We start from the raw sequence: 18,573 nt of genomic DNA, 5'->3' as shown, positions 1-18,573 counted from the left end.
GGAAACTTCAGTGTTGGACAAGGGGCATACGGGTGGTAAGAGATCAGAGGAGAATGGTGGCCATCAGGGGCTCTAAGTGAATGGCCTCTCCTTGTAACAGACTGTGAGGCTTTTGTGTTCATTGCAAAGTATTTCGCATATACCAAAAACCACATAAAGTTATCTGGTGTAAATAATAATAATTTAGGGGCGCCTGTGTGGCTCAGTGGATTAAGCGGCTGCCTTTGGCTCAGGTCATGGTCTCAGGGTCTCAGCCCCGCGTCAGGTTCCCTGCTCCGCGGGAAACCTGCTTCTCTCTCTCCCACTCCCCCTGCTGTGGTCCCTCCCTTGCTGTGTCTCTCTGTTAAATAAAAAAATAAAATCTTAAAAAAAAAAAGAAAAGGAAAGGAAAGGAAATTCCACTCTTCCCTTGCAATTTTTGCTAGGAATTTGATTGATTCTTAACTTAGCACCCTTTTCTGGTTCTTCACAAAGAAACCCGCGTGTCCCTCTACCTTTATGGCGGTTTGGAGGCTTTGAGCCTCTACCTTTACGGTGGCGTTTGAGCTTTGAGGGCATGTCTTAGGGCATGCCTCCTCTTCCTTCTTCAGAGATGACCTCACAAAGTCAGCAGGAGGAAGGAAGTATTGGGCAAGACTTGGATTTAGGAAGACTGAGCACAGTGTGGTTTTTAAACAGTCCCTGCTAGGAGGGAACTTATCTAGGGGTATGCAGAGCGGAGGAATAAGGAGGAGGGGGGGCTAAAGATTAAAAAAAAAAAACCCAGGGAAGTTGCGGAAGCAAGGAGCAGGCCCCTTGAGCAGAGTCCCCCTTGGAGGAGCTCTCGAAGGAGAGCACATGGGGCCTGGAGGCTTGGTGTGAAAGAGCCGGACAGATCCTTAGTGCCTCAACTCCTTTATCTCTGAAATGGGTGTGATAATACCAACCTCAGGAGGCTGCCAGGAACTGTAACAGCTCCAGGTAGTTCTTGCGTGTGGGAATCGTCTCTCAAAGCGGGAGTGAAGACCGGCGGGTCACCGATAGGGAATCGTCTCTCAAAGCGGGAGTGAAGACCGGCGGGTCACCGATAGCGCTGAGCCACTGTGACAGGTTCCTGGGGCACTATTCTTTTTATCCCTATCTGTTCCCACCCTCTTTTACTCCCAGTTCTTAAGGTTGTCACTGGAAGGGAGGCCCAGGCAGCTGTGGCCTTGGAAGCCAAAAAACCCTGTTGGTGTGGCCAGCGCAGAGGGCTCCTGGCTGTCAAGTAGGCTGGTGGCTTTTCTAGAGGCGAGGGGTGCGGAACCCCCAGATGGCCCACTCGGAACTATGAGTCCCCGCGAAGGAAAGGGAGGTATGAGTACACAGTGTAAGCGCTCCCGATGGGAAAGCAGGAGATGAGTTCTTCCTTCGAAAGGTAGTGGCCCCTTGTGATTCACCCAGAATGCAGTTTCCATGGGCCGGTCACGAGGACTGCAAGACAATGAGAAATTCCTCCTACACTTTTCACAGATGGGTGTTACCGAGGCCTTGTCACCTGCCAGGTGTAGCCCATTTACCTGTCAACAAAACCAGGAACAGGTTCCATGCGGTTGTCTCCATTCTCAAAGCGCGGAGAGGCGGGATGATGTGCCCAAGCCAGCAGCGAGTGAACGGAGGCGCCTGGGGACCAGCTTTTGGCATCCTGCTCCTCCAAGAGGAAGTTCACCTTGTCCTTGGATTTTAATGAGCTGCCACAACACTGAAATTAGTCCAGGGAGCCTTCCCGTAACTAGCATTATCTACCCAGGACTACAACTCCCTCCCGGAATTCAACTGTAACAGCTTCACACTGAGAAACAAAATTCATGAAGGCTTCCTTATCTGCTGGATACTGTGTGATTCTCTCCAGAACGAGTTTGGAGCTGGAAGGAGAAAGCAGCTTACAGAATCAAAGCAGCTGTTACACCGTATTGCAGTTTGAGTTCCAATTACAAAATGTCCCCAACCCCATTCTCATGGTGGCATTCACTGGCATTTCCTAAACAAAAGGGCAGAAAGTCCGATTTTCCACAAACCCTTTCCAGTTCCCTTGAGAAGCGAAGCTGCTGGGCCTCCTACACTGGGATTCCTGGGGTCCTCTGATTCTTTGTGTGAGTGCTTCCTGCGGGTGGGGAAGTGCCGAGGACAGAATGGCTTTCAGCTCAGAGTTGTCAGAGGCTGTCAGGATATCCTCGTGGTGAGAAGGGCGGTACAGACTGGGTCGATTTATAACTGGCTGACCTCACCTTCTAAAGGGCTGGTTCCGAACTGAAGGCTCGCTTCTTTTTTTTTTTTTTTTTTAAGATTTTATTTATTTATTTGTCAGAGAGAGAGAGGGAGAGAGAGCGAGCACAGGCAGACAGAATGGCAGGCAGAGGCAGAGGGAGAAGCAGGCTCCCTGACGAGCAAGGAGCTGATGTGGGACTCGATCCCAGGACGCTGGGATCATGACCTGAGCCGAAGGCAGCTGCTTAACCAACTGAGCCACCCATGTGTCCCTGAAGGCTCGCTTCTTGATGAGGGTGGCAAGGACATGACGCTAAAAAGTCCTAGGTTGTCAGAGTCTGGGCCAGACAGCTGTGTGGGTAAGTGGCTGACTCAGGGTTTGCCCCAGGCGGGCCAGGCCGAGATGTAGGGGTGATAAACTACCCCTCCTGAGGAGTTTCTGACTGCCTGCCACGCCCACAGCGCCCGTGGAAGATTCTCTCAGACAGGGCATGCCCTTACTACTGGACGCCGCCGACTGGATCGAAGATAAGCACCAGAAATGGCCGATGAGCTGGCCTGGCCTGAGAGCTCTGCCTGGTAGGAGCACGTCCTAATGGCCTGGGGCTGACTGGGTGGCCAGGTTTGAATTCTGGACATACAAAGAGAATGATCTCATGGTAGAAAGGCACAGAACAGGCCCTAAGCAGAAGCCATGAGGCTTGAAAGTCCAGGAGGAAACAGACTCCATGAGGTGGTGAGAAGGAGTCTGGTGTCTGTTGGTTTAAGTCCCACCCTAATATACCATGACCTCATATGAATGTGACTGTGTGTAAAGACCCTATTTCCAAATAGGTCATGTTCATAGGTTTCAGGTGGACATGACGTTCTGGGGGACACCATTCAACAAATTACAGCCTCCCATCTTGCAGGGTCTCTCCCTGTAGCCTCTCATCATGCAGTAGTCTAGCCCCGTGGTTGACAAACTGGCTCATGAACTGGATCTGTTTTTGTAAATAAAGTTTTATTGGTCACAGCTGTGGCCCTTTGTTTACATATTGTCAGTGGCAGCTTTCAAGCTGCAACGGCCAAGTTGAGTAGTTGTGACAGAGACCGAAAAGCCCATGGAGCCTAACCTAACCCTTCATAGAGAAAGTTTGCCCCCTACCCACATCTGTTCCAGCTTCCCACATGGCAGCTGTAGCCCATGAAGCAGCCATCCAAAAGGACAAGAGGTGATGGAGACACCTCTTGCTGCTGTCCCATCGGCTGAAGCAGGTCACACGCTCAGGCCCCACATCATTGTGGGGGGGGGCTACCCCCAAGCATGGCTCCCAAAAGGCCATTTCATGGGGACCTCAAAGAAACAGTCAGCTACAGAGGGCGGGCCAGAAATGGGGAGGCTTGGAGAGGGGACTCTTGCCTGTCCAGGGGACAGACCACAGTGCGTGTTGGCTGCATAGGTCCCAAGGGTGGTAGCAAAACATGAATGAGAAGTGACTGGTTCCACATAGATTCGCAAACACACCTGACACTTTTTGCAGACGGACTGGATGTTAGGAAAGCGCCCAATTGTTGATTCTACTTCACCTACTTCCAAAGAGGATCTGAGACTCCTTGAAAAGAGCTGCGTGCAATAAAATCCATACATATTCAATCAAGACTGGAAAGATATGTACCAAGCGGTCAAGAGAATGGGCAAACAGCCACAGGGGAGGGAAAAGCTTGGCAGCAAGGGCTGCCTTGGCCCAGGGCACACTTGTTCCTTGAGACATTTTTCTTCTGTCTTAGGAATTAATATAGTTATAATAAAAATACCAAAGTGTCCAAAGGAGCAAGATGGCTATGAAGGGAATGGTGCCCCCTGAGAGGCAGCACCCTTGGGTGGTGCAGTCTCTGACCGCAGGTGGGCAGTGGTCCTGCTTGGGGACCAAGTGTGCTGTAAGCCCAGGGGTGCGATTGGGCACTGTAATACCAAATATATTACAGAAGATTTTGTAAAGGCTTACTGATGAGTTTGTCTCCACTAAAGCTGGGAAAGTAAGATTATAACGGACTCTTTTTTTTGGGGGGGTGTATAAGTAAAATATTTACACTTAACGTGAATTTCAATACACTTACTTTTCAGTTTTTGAAAAGGTTTTATTTATTTGAGAGAGAGATTGAGAGTGAGCACAGGCAGGTGGAGGGGCAGAGGGAGAGGGAGAAGCAGACTCCCCTCTTGGCAGGGAGCCCGACTCAGGACTCTATCCCAGGACCCTGGGATCATGAACCGAGCTGAGGGCAGATGCCTAACCAACTGAGCCATCCAGGTGCCCCTTACTTTTCAATTTTTAAATAATCCCTCAACCACTTTAATGTCCTGGGGGGGGGGAAACTATGAAAAAATATATAAACATATGTATTTGGGGTCATACATTTTTCTCCCTGTGTTGAGCTCCAATATTGCAAGTCTTCTTACTTAAAATTGTGATGTTTGAGAGACTAGCTGGCTCAGTCAATGGAGCTTGGGATCCATTGTAAGTTTGAGCCCCACATAGGGTGTAGAGATTCCTTGAAAAAAAAAAAAAGATCTTAAAGAAAATAGAATTGTGATATTTTGCTCATCATGGATCTTGGTGTCAGTTTTGATGTTTTAAGATACGATTTCTAGGGGCGCCTGGGTGGCTCAGTCGGTTGAGCCTCTGTCTTCGGCTCCGGTTGTGATCCTTGGGTCCTGGGATCGAGCTCCACATCGGGCCCTCTGCTCGGTGGGGAGCCTGCTTCCCCACCCCCCTCTGCCTGCCTGCTTGTGATCTCTCTCTCTCTCTTTCTGTCACATAAATAAAATCTTTTTTTAAAAAAAGATATGATTTCTCTACATTGCTGAGGTTTGAGCCCCCTCCTTGAATTGTGTGCCCCAGACGAACACCTGCTTGCCTCCCCCTAATCTCTGGCCCGGGTGATACAGTGGTCAATGCTAAAGCAAGTCGATAGAAGATTCTTATCCAACCTACAGAGGACCCTGCTAGGAAGGCAGCATGGGGGGAAGGCAGGACCACCCACCTCCTACGCTCAGGAGCAGAGCAGACTTCAGAGGACTTGAGAGCTGAAAGAGAGTCTCGAGGAGGCTGGGAGTCTGCTACAGAAGGATGTAGAAGAAAAATGGGAGGCAGCTTTTCTAGATGACACACGGTTCCACCTCTGGGGGCTAGCTGTGCCGGGAGAATCTGGGGGCTGCCGTAGCTCCCTTGGTCCCGAAAGGCATATGTGCCTACATATTTAAGGCGAATTAAAATCAATTTACTGTCAACCCTTTTGAGATTTTTAGAAGGTCTTTGAGATGATTTGTGAACACTGGGGATTAAAACAAAAAAGGAGAACAAACAAAACCCCTGAGGCTGAGAACAAACACCCACACGGCTTCGCTTCCTAACGAATGGATTTTCGGAACCAGGAAAGACAGAGATGCTTCTGTCACTTTCCAATTAAAGTGTCCCATTTGGACGCCATCCCAGGCCTCACCAATGAGGTGCTTGTGCACAGACTCCTGGCAGGGAAAGGGCCCCTGCTGGCCATGCCAACGTCCCTCTCTGGGTCCCGTCCTAATGGTGTCCTTGGGCTCGCTCCAGACCGAAGCTTTTACTCTCTGCTGCTAGACCCGCAGATACTGGCTCCCCAGGCAGGAGCCTATGTCTTGCTTCTTATGCTCGGAGTTTAATGTATTCTCATTCACCCAAAGAGTCAATTATAGCCTATATGTCCCATTTACCAGGACATTTCCTCCGAAATACAAAGTCTGGCATTTTACACTTACAAAGTCGGGAGCGTCGCTCAGCATCTTATGGGGGGAGGCAGGGAAGTGGCCCCCGTCTTGGCAGGCAGCATTACTCCTGGCCAGGAGCAATGCCTTGGGCCAGAATCTATGCTAAATATGCCAGGAGAAGAGAACCAGAAAGTGGGAGGAAGGCATCAATTTCTACCACCTGTATTGGTATTTTTTTAACCTTTTATTTTTATTTACTTTTTAAAAGATTTCATTTATTTGAGGAAGAGAGAGCACGAGAAGGGGAAGGGTCAGAAGGAGAAGCGGGCTCCTCACCGAGAAGGGAGCCCGATGCGGGATACTCCAGGATCATGACCTGAGCCAAAGGCTCAACCAACTGAGCCACCCAGGTACCCCCCCCCCCTTTTTTTTTTTTACCTTTTAGAGAAGGTTACATACCCTTTTGGAGTTCAAGTTCCTTGCCCAGTAAAAAATGTACATTTATGTGTTGATACACACAGTTTTGGGTGTTCTTCGACTTGGAAGGGGAGAGAGCCCCACCTTCTTCTTTGGCCTCCTTTGTGAGTGGTTTTGAAGAGTTCTGCATGTAGCAACGGTTATTAAATGCCTTCCGGCCACCAGCTCAGCGCTAGGGATGGATTCCAAGGTGAGTCAGACACAGTTCCTGCCTTGGAGGCAGCTGGACGGGCTGGGTGGACAGAGCACACACTGCTACGAAGCAAAATTAAATGTTGAAGGCGTCCGCGATGTGGACTATGGCATGAGAATTATTCGGAGCTGGAGGCATTTGAGAATGGGATTTTTTGTTGTTGTTTTGTCTCCTTTATCCATGTAAAAGTAGAACCCCCAAAGGAACTCAAATCGTCATAAATCCCCTTCCTAGGAGCAGCCAGGGAAGATGGACTCTTACCGATAGACATTGTCCCAAAATTCCCATCTATCTTCCAAAGGGTCCCTCACCCCTTCGTTCCCTGGTCAAGTTCTAATCTCCTTGAGTCATATTTTTCTGTGACCTCCCCTACATACAAAAATGAAAATCTGTCCTTTTTTCTTTTCTTTAAAGTTTCAGGTCTATAACATCATGATTCAACAATTATATATGTTGCAAAATTCAAAATTTGTCTTTTGTCTTGCTGATCTGTCTTCTGTCAGTTTAATTTGCAGGATCCCATGACTAAGCGCAACAGAGTAGAAGAACAGTTTTGCCTCTCTGACAATGTCAAACCTGGGGCAGCAACACCTCTGGTTTCTGACTTGTACTGAAATCTGATTCAGATTATGTATCCTGAAGTTACCTAGCTATTCCTCTGCTGGTTAAGGTTCATTCAACAAATATTTATAGGGAGCCTACTGTATGAGTAGACACCGTTTCAGGGCTGGATGGAACAGAGAGCGAGGTAAAGTTCTTGCTCTCAGGGCGCTTATCCCAAGATGCAGGAAACAAGCCATAAGCAAGTAAGACAAAGTTAGTCAGTTGGTGGCTAATGCTATGAAGATCCTTAAAGCAGGTCTCAGGCGGGAAGGGAGTCCAGGTGGGACACCTATGGTCAGGGTGCTATGTGAGACATACAGATCAATTTATTAATCTAAAATTCTAGCAGTTTTTATCTTTAGAGACCCTCCTAGTTCTTAAAATAGGGCAGAAAAAGAAGCGGTTGAGTTTTTCACTACTTCCTTTTAAAATTCCAAAAGTACTCGATACTAATTATTAAATAATTCAAGCAAAACGGAATCATACTCATTTCCCATCCCTATTTCACTTGCACTATTAATAGTCTGGTGTGTGACCCACCAGATTTTTTTTTCTGTGTATGGTCCAGGAAACCTATAGAGATGGAAAAATACTTTTTAAAAAGACTAAACTAGAATAATAGTAGATGTATATACTTGTTCAGTTTGCTTTCCTCTCCAACCCATTCTATTGTGTGTAGATCTCTCAGTTCATCTATCCTTGCTCTTTTTGAGACAACGCTGACCATCAGAGTTTAAATATCACTTGTGATCTCATTAGTGTCTTGCTGGTAGACATTTAGGTCATTTCCAAATTTTCACTCTTTTTGTTTTTGTTTTTGTTTTTTTTTTTAAGATTTTATTTATTTATTTGACAGAGAGAGGTCACAAGTAGGCAGAGAGGCAGGCAGAGAGCGGGGGTGGGGGGGAATCAGGTTCCCTGCTGATCAGAGAGCTTGATGAGGGGCTCGATCCCACGACCCTGGGATCATGACCTGAGCTGAAGGCAGAGGCTTAACCCACTGAGCCACCCAAGTGCCCCACTTTTTTTTTTTTTTTTTTGAGACAGAGCGAGAGAGCAGGGGAGAGGCGAGGGAGAGGGAGAGAGAGAATCTTAAACAGACTCCACATGGAGCCTGACCCTGGACTCGATCTCACAGCCCCGAGCTCATGACCTGTGCCGAAATCAAAAGACAGAGGCTTAACTGACGGAGCCACACAGGCACCCCTGTGCAAGTATTTCTGTAGGACAGATTTCTACAATTCGAACTGAACAAGAATTGGCATTTCTAGAATTTGAACAAATGGCATGAATATATACCGTTTTCATAAATATCGCTAAAGTGACCACACCATTACCGTCCATTGCTACTCTGTCAGCAGAAGATAACGCTTATCTCTGCATCTCTCCCAACATTCCGTAACACCCATATTTTAGTTTTTGCTAGTCTGTGAGGTGAAAAGCATTAACTTGCTCTAATTGGCGTTTTAGGGACTTTGGCTAAATTGAGCTTCTTTTTTTTTTTTTAAAGATTTTATTTATTTATTTGTCAGAGAGAGGGAGAGAGAGCGAGCACAGGCAGACAGAATGGCAGGCAGAGGCAGAGGGAGAAGCAGGCTCCCTGCCGAGCAAGGAGCCCGATGCGGGACTCGATCCCAGGACGCTGGGATCATGACCTGAGCCGAAGGCAGCTGCTTAACCAACTGAGCCACCCAGGCGTCCCTAAATTGAGCTTCTTTTCTTGTCTACTCCTCAGCGCTCCAGTCCTCTGAGCAGAGGCGGGGGCGGCCAAAGAAATTTGAGCCTCGCTCTTCTGGGGCCTCACCCAAGCCGGGGGGACCCCCCCGGCAGCATGGCCTTTCACAGGCTGGGGGTTCCCTTGTGTTAATGGAGAGGAGCTCCAAAATGGAAACTAAGTCAGTCTCTTCTCCAGAAGCAGATGTGATTTTCCCACATCCTGTCTTCTGAGAAAGAAACGTGGAGCAAGAGGAGGAAGAGAAAAAAAAACAGCAGGTTCTGGGAGCCTGCTGACTGCTCCAGGACGGGGCCACAGAATTCCCTCAAGAGGGGTGGGAATTCTCTAGGGTTGAGCTTCCTTTCCTTGCACGAGGATGACTTCTTCCTCTTCTTCTTCTCCTCCTCCTCCTTCTTCTTTTTAGTATTTTTAAAAAAGATTTTATTTATTTATTTGACAGAGATCACAAGTAAGCAGAGAGGCAGGCAGAGAGAGAGAGAGAGAGAGAGAGGAGGAATCAGGCTCCCTGTTGAGCAGAGAGCCCGATGAGGGACTCGATCCCAGGACCCTGGGATCACGACCTGAGCCGAAGGCAGAGGCTTAACCCACTGAGCCACCCAGGCACCCCTTCTTTTTAGTATTTTACTTATTTACTTGTCAGAGAGAGAGAAAGAGAGTGCACAAGCAGGGGGAGCAGCAGGCAGAGGGAGAAGCAGGGTCCCCGCTGAGCAAGAAACCCTACTCGGGACTTGATCCCAGGACCTGAGATCATGACCTCCTGAGCAGAAGGCAGGCGCTTAACTGACTGAGCCACACAGGCATCCCGAGGATAACTTCCTTCCAGGATCCCCAAACCGCACTCAGGGCTCATTTCCTTCCTTTGAGGCACGTCTCTTGACAGCTTCTTCTTCGCGTGACTGGAAGTCAGAGCCCTGCGGTCCTTCTGTTCCTAAGCCAGACCTGGGCACCTTCTTGGAGCAAAGGCAGGAGCCCGGGGACGTGAAGCGGAAGAGACAGTGGCTGTCCGCCCAGAAAGGACACCTGTCCGACACCGTCCTGCCCGCTCCTTGGAAGATTCTCGGCTCCAGTGTCTTCCATCACGGTCAAGGCCAGGCCGGTGGGACCTGCTTTCCCGCTGCTTCCTTTGGGGGGCGGGGTGCAGTCTGGAAGGATCTGTGCCCATTGCGAGAAACCCCTGCATTAAGTCCTTCAAGTTCTGGTTTGGTTTCATGTCTTAAGTCTGTGAGGCGCGTGACAATATTGGGATTTGGTTCAGAAATCTCAGGAACACCTGAGACTGACATATTTTCAGCTTTATTATCTCGGCTCTAATGGAGGCTTCAAACATAACAGCAACATTCAGAGGCCGTGATTTCGTCAGAGTACAAACACCTCCCTAAAATGGGAAAGCCCGATCCTCGATTTTGCTTAAAAAGTTCCTTTCTCGGGGCACCTGGGTGGCTCAGTGGGTTAAACCTCTGCCTTCGGCTCAGGTCATGATCTCAGGGTCCTGGGATCGAGCCCCGCATCAGGCTCTCTGCTCGGTGGGGAGCCTGCTTCCCCCTCTCTCTGCCTGCCTCTCTGCCTACTTGTGATCTCTCTCTCTCTCTGTCAAATAAATGAATGGAATCTTTAAAAAAAAAAAAAAAGTTCCTTTCTCTTTGAGTGAACGCACGTTGAGCCATTTCAACTCTGTGTGCTCCGGTTCCTCAGTGGTAAGTGAGCTCGCTATGTGGATCTGCATCAGAGAATTCTTTCGTTTGTCTTTTTTTTTTTTTTTAAATATTTTATTTGTTTATTTGACAGAGAACGAGAGAGAGAGCACACAAGCAGGGGGAGCAGCAGAGGAAGAGGGAAAAGCAGACTTCCCACCAAGCAGGGAGCCCGATGCGGGACTCGATCCGAGGACCCTGGGGTCATGACCTGAGCCGAAGGCAGACATTTAACCAACTGAGCCACCCAGATGCCCCATCACCTTATTTTTAAATAATTATCATTCCATAATTTCACCTTGTTTAATATGAAGCTTCCTGGGATTATGTCCTATATGTGAGAACATATGTGAACAGAGGACATTTTATGTGAAATTCGTCTGTGATTTTAGATCTGTAAGTTCTGATAGAATGTGCTAGAATGTACACACATTTTATAAGTGAGTCAGATACCTAATAGGCTCTCCATATTTATTAAAATGTTTGGTTCATAAATATAGGTTCCGGCAAGAAGTAACTATTGCAATAATCGTCCACTCTCTTTAAAATGTCTCCGAATTGTGCTGTAACTTAATCCCAAATGTTTATTTTGTGTTTCAGGGATTCTCAGCATTTTATGACTTTCGTGGTGTCTTTTTTTAAAATTTTTTTATTTTTATTTTTTAAAGATTTTATTTATTTATTTGACAGACAAAGATCACAAGTAGGCAGAGAGGCAGGCAGAGAGAGAGGAAGGGAAGCAGGCTCCCTGCTGAGCAGAGAGCCCGATGCGGGACTCGATCCCAGGACCCTGAGATCATGACCTGAGCCGAAGGCAGAGGCTTAACCCACTGAGCCACCCAGGCGCCCTCATGGTGTTTCTTTAATCAGAAATGAAGTGGCTTTTTTGTTTGTTTATTTACCTTTTCTTCTATCTTTCTTTTTCTTTTTCTTTTTGCCTCTAAGAGATGGGTTACAGCCTTTGCATTCTGTGTAAGAGTAGGAGCAATGTATTAATAATGTAATAAATTCCTCTAATGTCATTTAAATGCTTATTCATAAAACTTTCATTAAAGCTTTTGTGATTGATTATAATGAATTTGCTGCCTAGTGTTGCTGCCCTAAAACACATGACAGTGGTTCGAAACGCTTGCTTTTCATGGGCGCACAGTCATAATTTAAAATCACAGCTATGTAGGATTCTTTTTCATACTTGGTACGTCTGTGTTTTATTTAGAATTTCTGGGGTTAAAGTTTCTCTTATTCTTGGTTTGCAATTCCATAACAATGTGCTTCTCTTTTAATGGTAGGTTCCACAACATTAGCTAATTGTGTTTTTGTTTTTCACCTATGTACTCTGGTTTTTGATGATAGTTTTCAACTCAGTGCATTTTTTTTTTTTTTGAAGATTGTATTTATTTATTTGACACAGACAGAGAGCACAAGCAGGGAGAGTAGAAGAGGGAGAAGCAGGCTCCCCGCTGAGCAGGGAGCTGGATGTGGGACTCATCCCAGGACCCTGAGATTGTGACCCAGCCCAAAGTCAGATGCTTAATTGACTGAGCCACTTAGGAACCTCAACTCAGTGCATTTTTTTTCAAAGATTTTATTTATTTATTTGATAGACAGAGATCTCAAGTAGGCAGAGAGAGAGAGAGAGAGAGGAGGAAGCAGGCTCCCCGATGAGCAGAGAGCCCGATTCGGGGCTCGATCCCAGGACCCTGAGATCATGACCTCAGCTGAAGGCAGAGGCTTTCACCCACTGAGCCACCCAGGCGCCCCAACTCAGTGCATTTTTTTTTTATTTAAAAGATTTTATTTATTTATTTGACAGAGAGAGATCACAAGTAGGCAGAGAGGCAGGCAGAGAGAGAGGAAGGGAAGCAGGCTCCCCGCTGAGCAGAGAGCCCTATGCGGGGCTCGATCCCAGACCCTGAGATCATGACCTGAGCCGAAGGCAGAGGCTTAACGCACAACTCAGTGCATTTTAAGACAAAATGGGGTTTGATTCAAGTACGAATCAGCCATATGTCTATTATCAGTAAAGTTATGTATGTATTTGTCTGTATGTTACCCATGCTTTGTTCACGACTTACCTTGTTCATTTTTTTGGTTGGTTAGAGGTCAATGGTTGTGTTATCCTGTCTCGACAAGTTGTCATAAAAATAGAATTAATTTCATCATCTGTTTATTGATGAATTTATATTCTCTTTGTGTAAGAGAAACACTTTTTTGTTTTTTTTAAGATTTTATTTATTTATTTGACAGACAGAGATCACAAGTAGGCAGAGAGGCAGACAGAGAGAGATGGGGAAGCAGGCTCCCCGCTGAGCAGAGAGCCTGATGCAGGGCTTGATCCCAGGACCCTGAGATCATGACCCGAGCTGAAGGCAGAGGCTCAACCCACTGAGCCACCCAGGTGCCTGAGAAACACTTTTTTGAATTGAAGATAATTTTTACCAACTTTTGTACCTCTATTATCATCTTTAATTATTATACTTTATTCTTAACTGTGGTCAAAACACATGACATAAAATTTACCGTCTTAACCAAACAAAAGCAAAAACAAAAACAAACCCCCCCCAGAAATAAGGGCCACCAAATCACAAGATCACCATTAGTTGGCATTGTTATTTTTTTTTCATTAGCTGGCGTTATTAAACCTGCATGCATTTTTAGAATTAGCTAGAATAATGTCATGTAAATTTCAAGCTTAAAAAAATAGTATCAAGGCATCTTGAAGCTCTTTAAGCTCTTAAAGATCTTTAAGCTCGAATCTCTGAAGTTAGCTTCAGATGGAGGCGGAGACCCATGTCCCCAGTGAGCTTTAGGACAAGTAAAAATGAGATTTCGTGGCAAATAAGAGCGTATAGTAAGGCCCAGTATGACCTAGATAAATGTTTGTTGACTGGTATTAAGTGAAAAAAAAAAATTCCCTTGTTTTCTGAAAACAGATGGAGCTTGTGAACCAAGGTCAGAATGAATGAACAAAGCTGAAATATTAATATACATTGTCCCTGGAAAACATAATCTTTTAAAAATAGTCCTTCTCGTTTTACAAAAGTAGTCAAGTTTAGAACATACAGACAAATGAAAAGAAGCAAGTAAAATCCATACATATATCCACTCCTAAACGAGCCTACTAACAACTTGGAGTTTGTTTTTTCTCTCCTTGACAGCTTTACTGGGATAGAATTCACATAATATAGAATCCACTCAATTAAAGTACACAATTCAGGGGCGCCTGGGTGGCTCAGTGGGTTAAGCCTCTGCCTTTGGCTCAGGTCTTGATTTCAGGGTCCTGGGATCAAGCCCCGCATCGGGCTCTCTGCACAGCAGGGAGCCTGCTTCCCCCCTCTCTCCCTGCTGGCCTCTCTGCCTACTTGTGATCTCTCTCTGTTGCATAAAGAAATAAAAAATCTTAAAAAAAAGTAAAGTACACAATTCAAAAATGTTTCAGTATGTTAATGTTCACAGCATTGTGCCACCATCACAATCTCATTCTAGGGCAGTTTACCCTCCCTAAAAGAAACCCCTACCCATTCGCAGGTTGTTCCCGCTCTCCCCAGCCCTAAGCACCCACTACTCTATTTTTTTTTTTTTAAGATTTTATTTATTTAGGGGCGCCTGGGTGGCTCAGTGGTTAAAGCCTCTGCCTTCGGCTCAGGTCATGATCCCAGGGTCCTGGGATCGAGCCTCACATCGGGCTCTCTGCTCAGCAGGGAGCCTGCCTCCTCCTCCTCTCTCTCTCTCTGCCTGCCTCTGTGCCTACTTGTGATCTGTCAAATAAATAAAAATCTTAAAAAAAAAAAGATTTTATTTATTTATTTGTCAGCGAGAGAGAGGAGCGAGAGCGAGCACAGGCAGACAGAGTGGCAGGCAGAGGCAGAGGGAGAAGCAGGCTCCCTGTTAAGCAAGGAGCCCAATGGGAGACTCGATCCCAGGACACTGGGATCATGACCTGAGCTGAAGGCAGCTGCTTAACCCACTGAGCCACCCAGGCGTCCCCCACTACTCTATTTTCTGTCTCTGACGAAGTTTGTCTGTCCTGGATGTTTTATACAGATAGCCTTACATGATATGTGATATTTGGTGTTTGGCTTCTTCCACTTACCATAATCTTTCTAAAGATTGCTATAGTGTCGATGCTTCTTGTTTTTGCTGAATAATATTTTATTCTAGGGATATACCACACTTTAAAAAGCATTTTATTTATTCATTTTAAGTAATTACACCCAAGGTGGGGCTCGAACCCACAACTCCGAGATCAAGTGTCTCATGTTCTACCGAGTGAGCCAGCCAGGCACCCCGGATACACCAGACTTTTTGTTTTTTAAGCGGCTCCATGCCCAGGTGGCACCTGACGTGGAGTTTGCACTCCTGATCCCGGGATCAAGACCTGGGCTGAGATCAAGAGCTGAGCCAGCCGGGGGCCCCAGATGGGCCACATTTTTAATCCATTCAGTAGTCGGTGGACTTTGGGTTGTTTTCCCCTTTTGGCTGTTATGAATAATACTTCTTTTTTTTCTTAAGATTTTATTTATTCATTCGACAGAGAGAGACACAGCGGAGAGAGTGGGCACAAGCAGGGGGAGTGGGAGAGGGAGAAGCAGACTCCCCGCCAAGCAGGAAGCCCCATGCGGGGCTTGATCCTAGGACCCTGGGTCCATGACCTGAGTGGAAGGCAGACGCTTAACAACTGAGCCACCCAGGCGCCCCATGAATAACACTTCTATGACCATTTATACACATGTTTTTGTGTGGACATATATTATCATTTCTCTTGTGTTTAAACCTAGAAGTGAAACTCTTGGATCACACTCGCTTTTCCTTTGTTTTTATATTGATAATAGGGCCCTCCTCCCCAACAAATGGACTAACTTTAAACGTAGTGTTAAGTAGCATGTTTTCTCCCCCCACTTAAAAACATACTTGGAGACATCTTTTCATATCATTAAGTATTTCTAACCTATAATCTGAAAAACGAATTGGTGTTTTGGGCAAAATACAGCCTAGGTCTGGGAAAATGGTATTTAGGGGGCGGAATTGAGGGCAGCTCTCCAGGTGTGCCTGCCTCAAACTATCTGGAAGGTTCTAGTATTATTTTAACAGTAAAGTCAACACACAAGCAGCCTGTGTACGTGGCATGATGCACAACTTTTAAATATTAACAATCCAATACTAAGGGGTAACAAGGATTCCTTTTCGTTGGGAGTTTGGGCTACTTATTTCCACTTGTATACGTTCAGCCTCAGGATTCCTTCCCCACCAGAGGCACTGCAGGGAGTGGCTAAGTGTGTAGCTAGCGAGGGGTCCCTTGGGAGCTTCTTGCTGTCCCCACTCCCGGGTGACCACTGACCCCCTGCCCGTGGTAGAGTGACCTGAACTGGCAACAGAGTAGACTTCCCCAGAAAGGGTTTAGGGATTTCTCAACTCAATTTGTAAACACGGTCACTTTGGGTATGAAAAGTACACCAAGTACAACACCAAGTACATGAAGAGTATCTACGGGCGGGGGTGGGCACCGTGGTGCCTCAGCCGCTGAAGTGTCTGCCTTCAGCTCAGATCATGATCTCAGGGTCCTGGCATCGAGGCCCCAGTCCAGTTCCCTGCTCAGCAGGGAGCCTGCTTCTCCCTCTGCCTGTCCCCCCACACCCCCTCATGTGCTCTCTCTCTCTCTCTCTCTCTCTCTGTTTTTTAAAGATTTTGTTTATTCATTTGACATGGAAAGAGAGTGCGCAAGCAGGGGGAGCAGCAGCAGAGGGAGAGGGAGAAGCAGGCTCCCCACTGAGCAGGGAGCCAACTCAGGGCTCGATCCCTGGATCCTGGGGTCATGACCTGAGCCAAAGGCAGACGCTTCACCAACTGAACAACTGAACCACCCAGGCACCTTGCTCTCTCTCAAATAAATAAATAAAATCTTAAAAAAAAAAAAAAGAAGTACCTAAAATGAAGTTATGTGATTAAAAATGATTAAAAATAAAAACATTCTATTGGGGTAATGCAAGAGACTTGGGGTTCCACATCAGACAGTCTGATCCTGTCCTAAGTGAGGAGGCTAAAACAGGGGACGGAGAGAGGCAGGAGCGGGAAAGGTATTTGCAGAGACCCAGGCATATGTCTCTTATTTTTCATTGTTTTGAGTAAATTTTGATGGGAAACAAAATGATATTTTATTTTATTTTTTTTTATTCATTTATTCGACAGAGAGAGATCACAAGCAGGCAGAGAGGCAGGCAGAGAGAGAGGAGGAAGCAGGCTCCCCGCCGAGCAGAGAGCCCGATGCGGGGCTCGATCCCAGGACCCCGAGATCATGACCTGAGCTGAAGGCAGCGGCCCAACCCACCGAGCCACCCAGGAGCCCCACAAAATGATATTTTAAAGGTCAGTTACTATTGAGCATTGGGAGGACCACAGGGCAGGAGAAAAAGCATGGGGCAGTTCTCAGTGACGTCCCCTGGGCCCCCTGCACCCCCATTCCACCCACTCCTCGTCCCCTCCCAGAACCCCAGGATCCTGAGTTGTGTTCAACATTCCCTTTGCCTGCCTTTCTTCCTTTCTTTCCTCCCCCCCTTCCTTCCTCCTCCTCCTCTCTCTCTCTTTCTTTCTTTCTGATTTTGTTTATTTACTTTGACAGAGAGAGAGAGCACACACAAGTAGGAGGAGCCGCAGAGGGAGAGGGAGAAGCAGGCTGTCCGCTGAGTAAGGAGCCTGATGCAGGGCTCAATCCCAGGACCCTGAGATCATGACCTGGGCTGAAAGCAGATGCTTAGCCATCTAAGCCACCCAGGCGCCCTGAGAATAAATTTATGTAAAGGAAAAGGATATCACATGACTGCATGATATAGCAACCTGTTTCGCTCACTAACACCTGTTTCAGATCTGTCCCCTCCTCCTCTTCTGGGGCACTTAACAGTTTCCACGGTGTCAGACCACCTGATGTTTGAGTATATCTCATTCACTGCTTTTCCGTTGTATGGCTGACTGGGCTGCATGTCACTCCTGTCTAGAGGAGAGCACCCCAGCTTGGCCCTCCAGATTATACCAGGTTCAACTAAAGACAAACTCATGAGACACGGTTTGTAAACATATAAGAAACGAGCCATCATGAGTGACATTCAGCAGAGACTATGAGCAACAGACTTAGGCCAGCGAAATATTTCAGACTGTGGAGCGATCAGATACAGATAACTAAATACCTAAATATGACAAAAAGAAAAAGGGAGTTAAAAATTGAGCAACAGAAGAAGCTTCCAAAAATGACCAGATGGGGGCGCTTGGCCAGCTCCGTCAGAAAAGCTATGGACTATTGATAAATAGGTTGAAGGAAAAAGTCCATATGCTGATCTCAATGTACATGGAAAAGGCATTTGAGAAAAGTCAGTCATCGTTTATGGTAAGAATGCTCACCAAGGTAGGCATAGAAGGGAAATTCCTTAATTTGTATTAGTTTGCTAGGGCTGTGATCACACAGTACCAAGACTAGGTGATTTGCACAGGAGAAAAATGTATCCTCCCAATTCTGGAGTCTGGAAATCTGAGGTCAAGGTGTCGGCAGGGCAGGATCCTTCTGAGGCTGTGAGGGAGAATTTGCTCCATGCTGCTCTCCCGGGCTAGTAGACAACCATCTTCTCCCATTCCTTTTCCCAGCATCTTCCCTCTATGTGGCTAACTTTCCCCTTTTTATAAGGACACTAGCCATAGTGGATTAAGGCCCACCCCAATAACCTCATTAAAAAATTTTTTTTAAAGATTTTATTTTTTTAGACAGAGAGAGAGAGCGAAAGAGAGAGGACAAGAAGGGCGAGCGGCAGGCAGAGGGAGAAGCTTTGCAGGGAGCCCAGGACCCTGAGATCATGACCTGAGCCAAAGGCAGGCACTTAACTAACTGAGTCAGCCAGGCCCCCCTGCTAGTGACCTCATTTTAACTGAATATTATCTCTCT

This window comes from Lutra lutra, chromosome 4 (assembly GCF_902655055.1).
Source record: "Lutra lutra chromosome 4, mLutLut1.2, whole genome shotgun sequence".
Lineage (NCBI taxonomy): Eukaryota > Metazoa > Chordata > Mammalia > Carnivora > Mustelidae > Lutra > Lutra lutra.
This window is presented reverse-complemented; position numbering follows the sequence as displayed.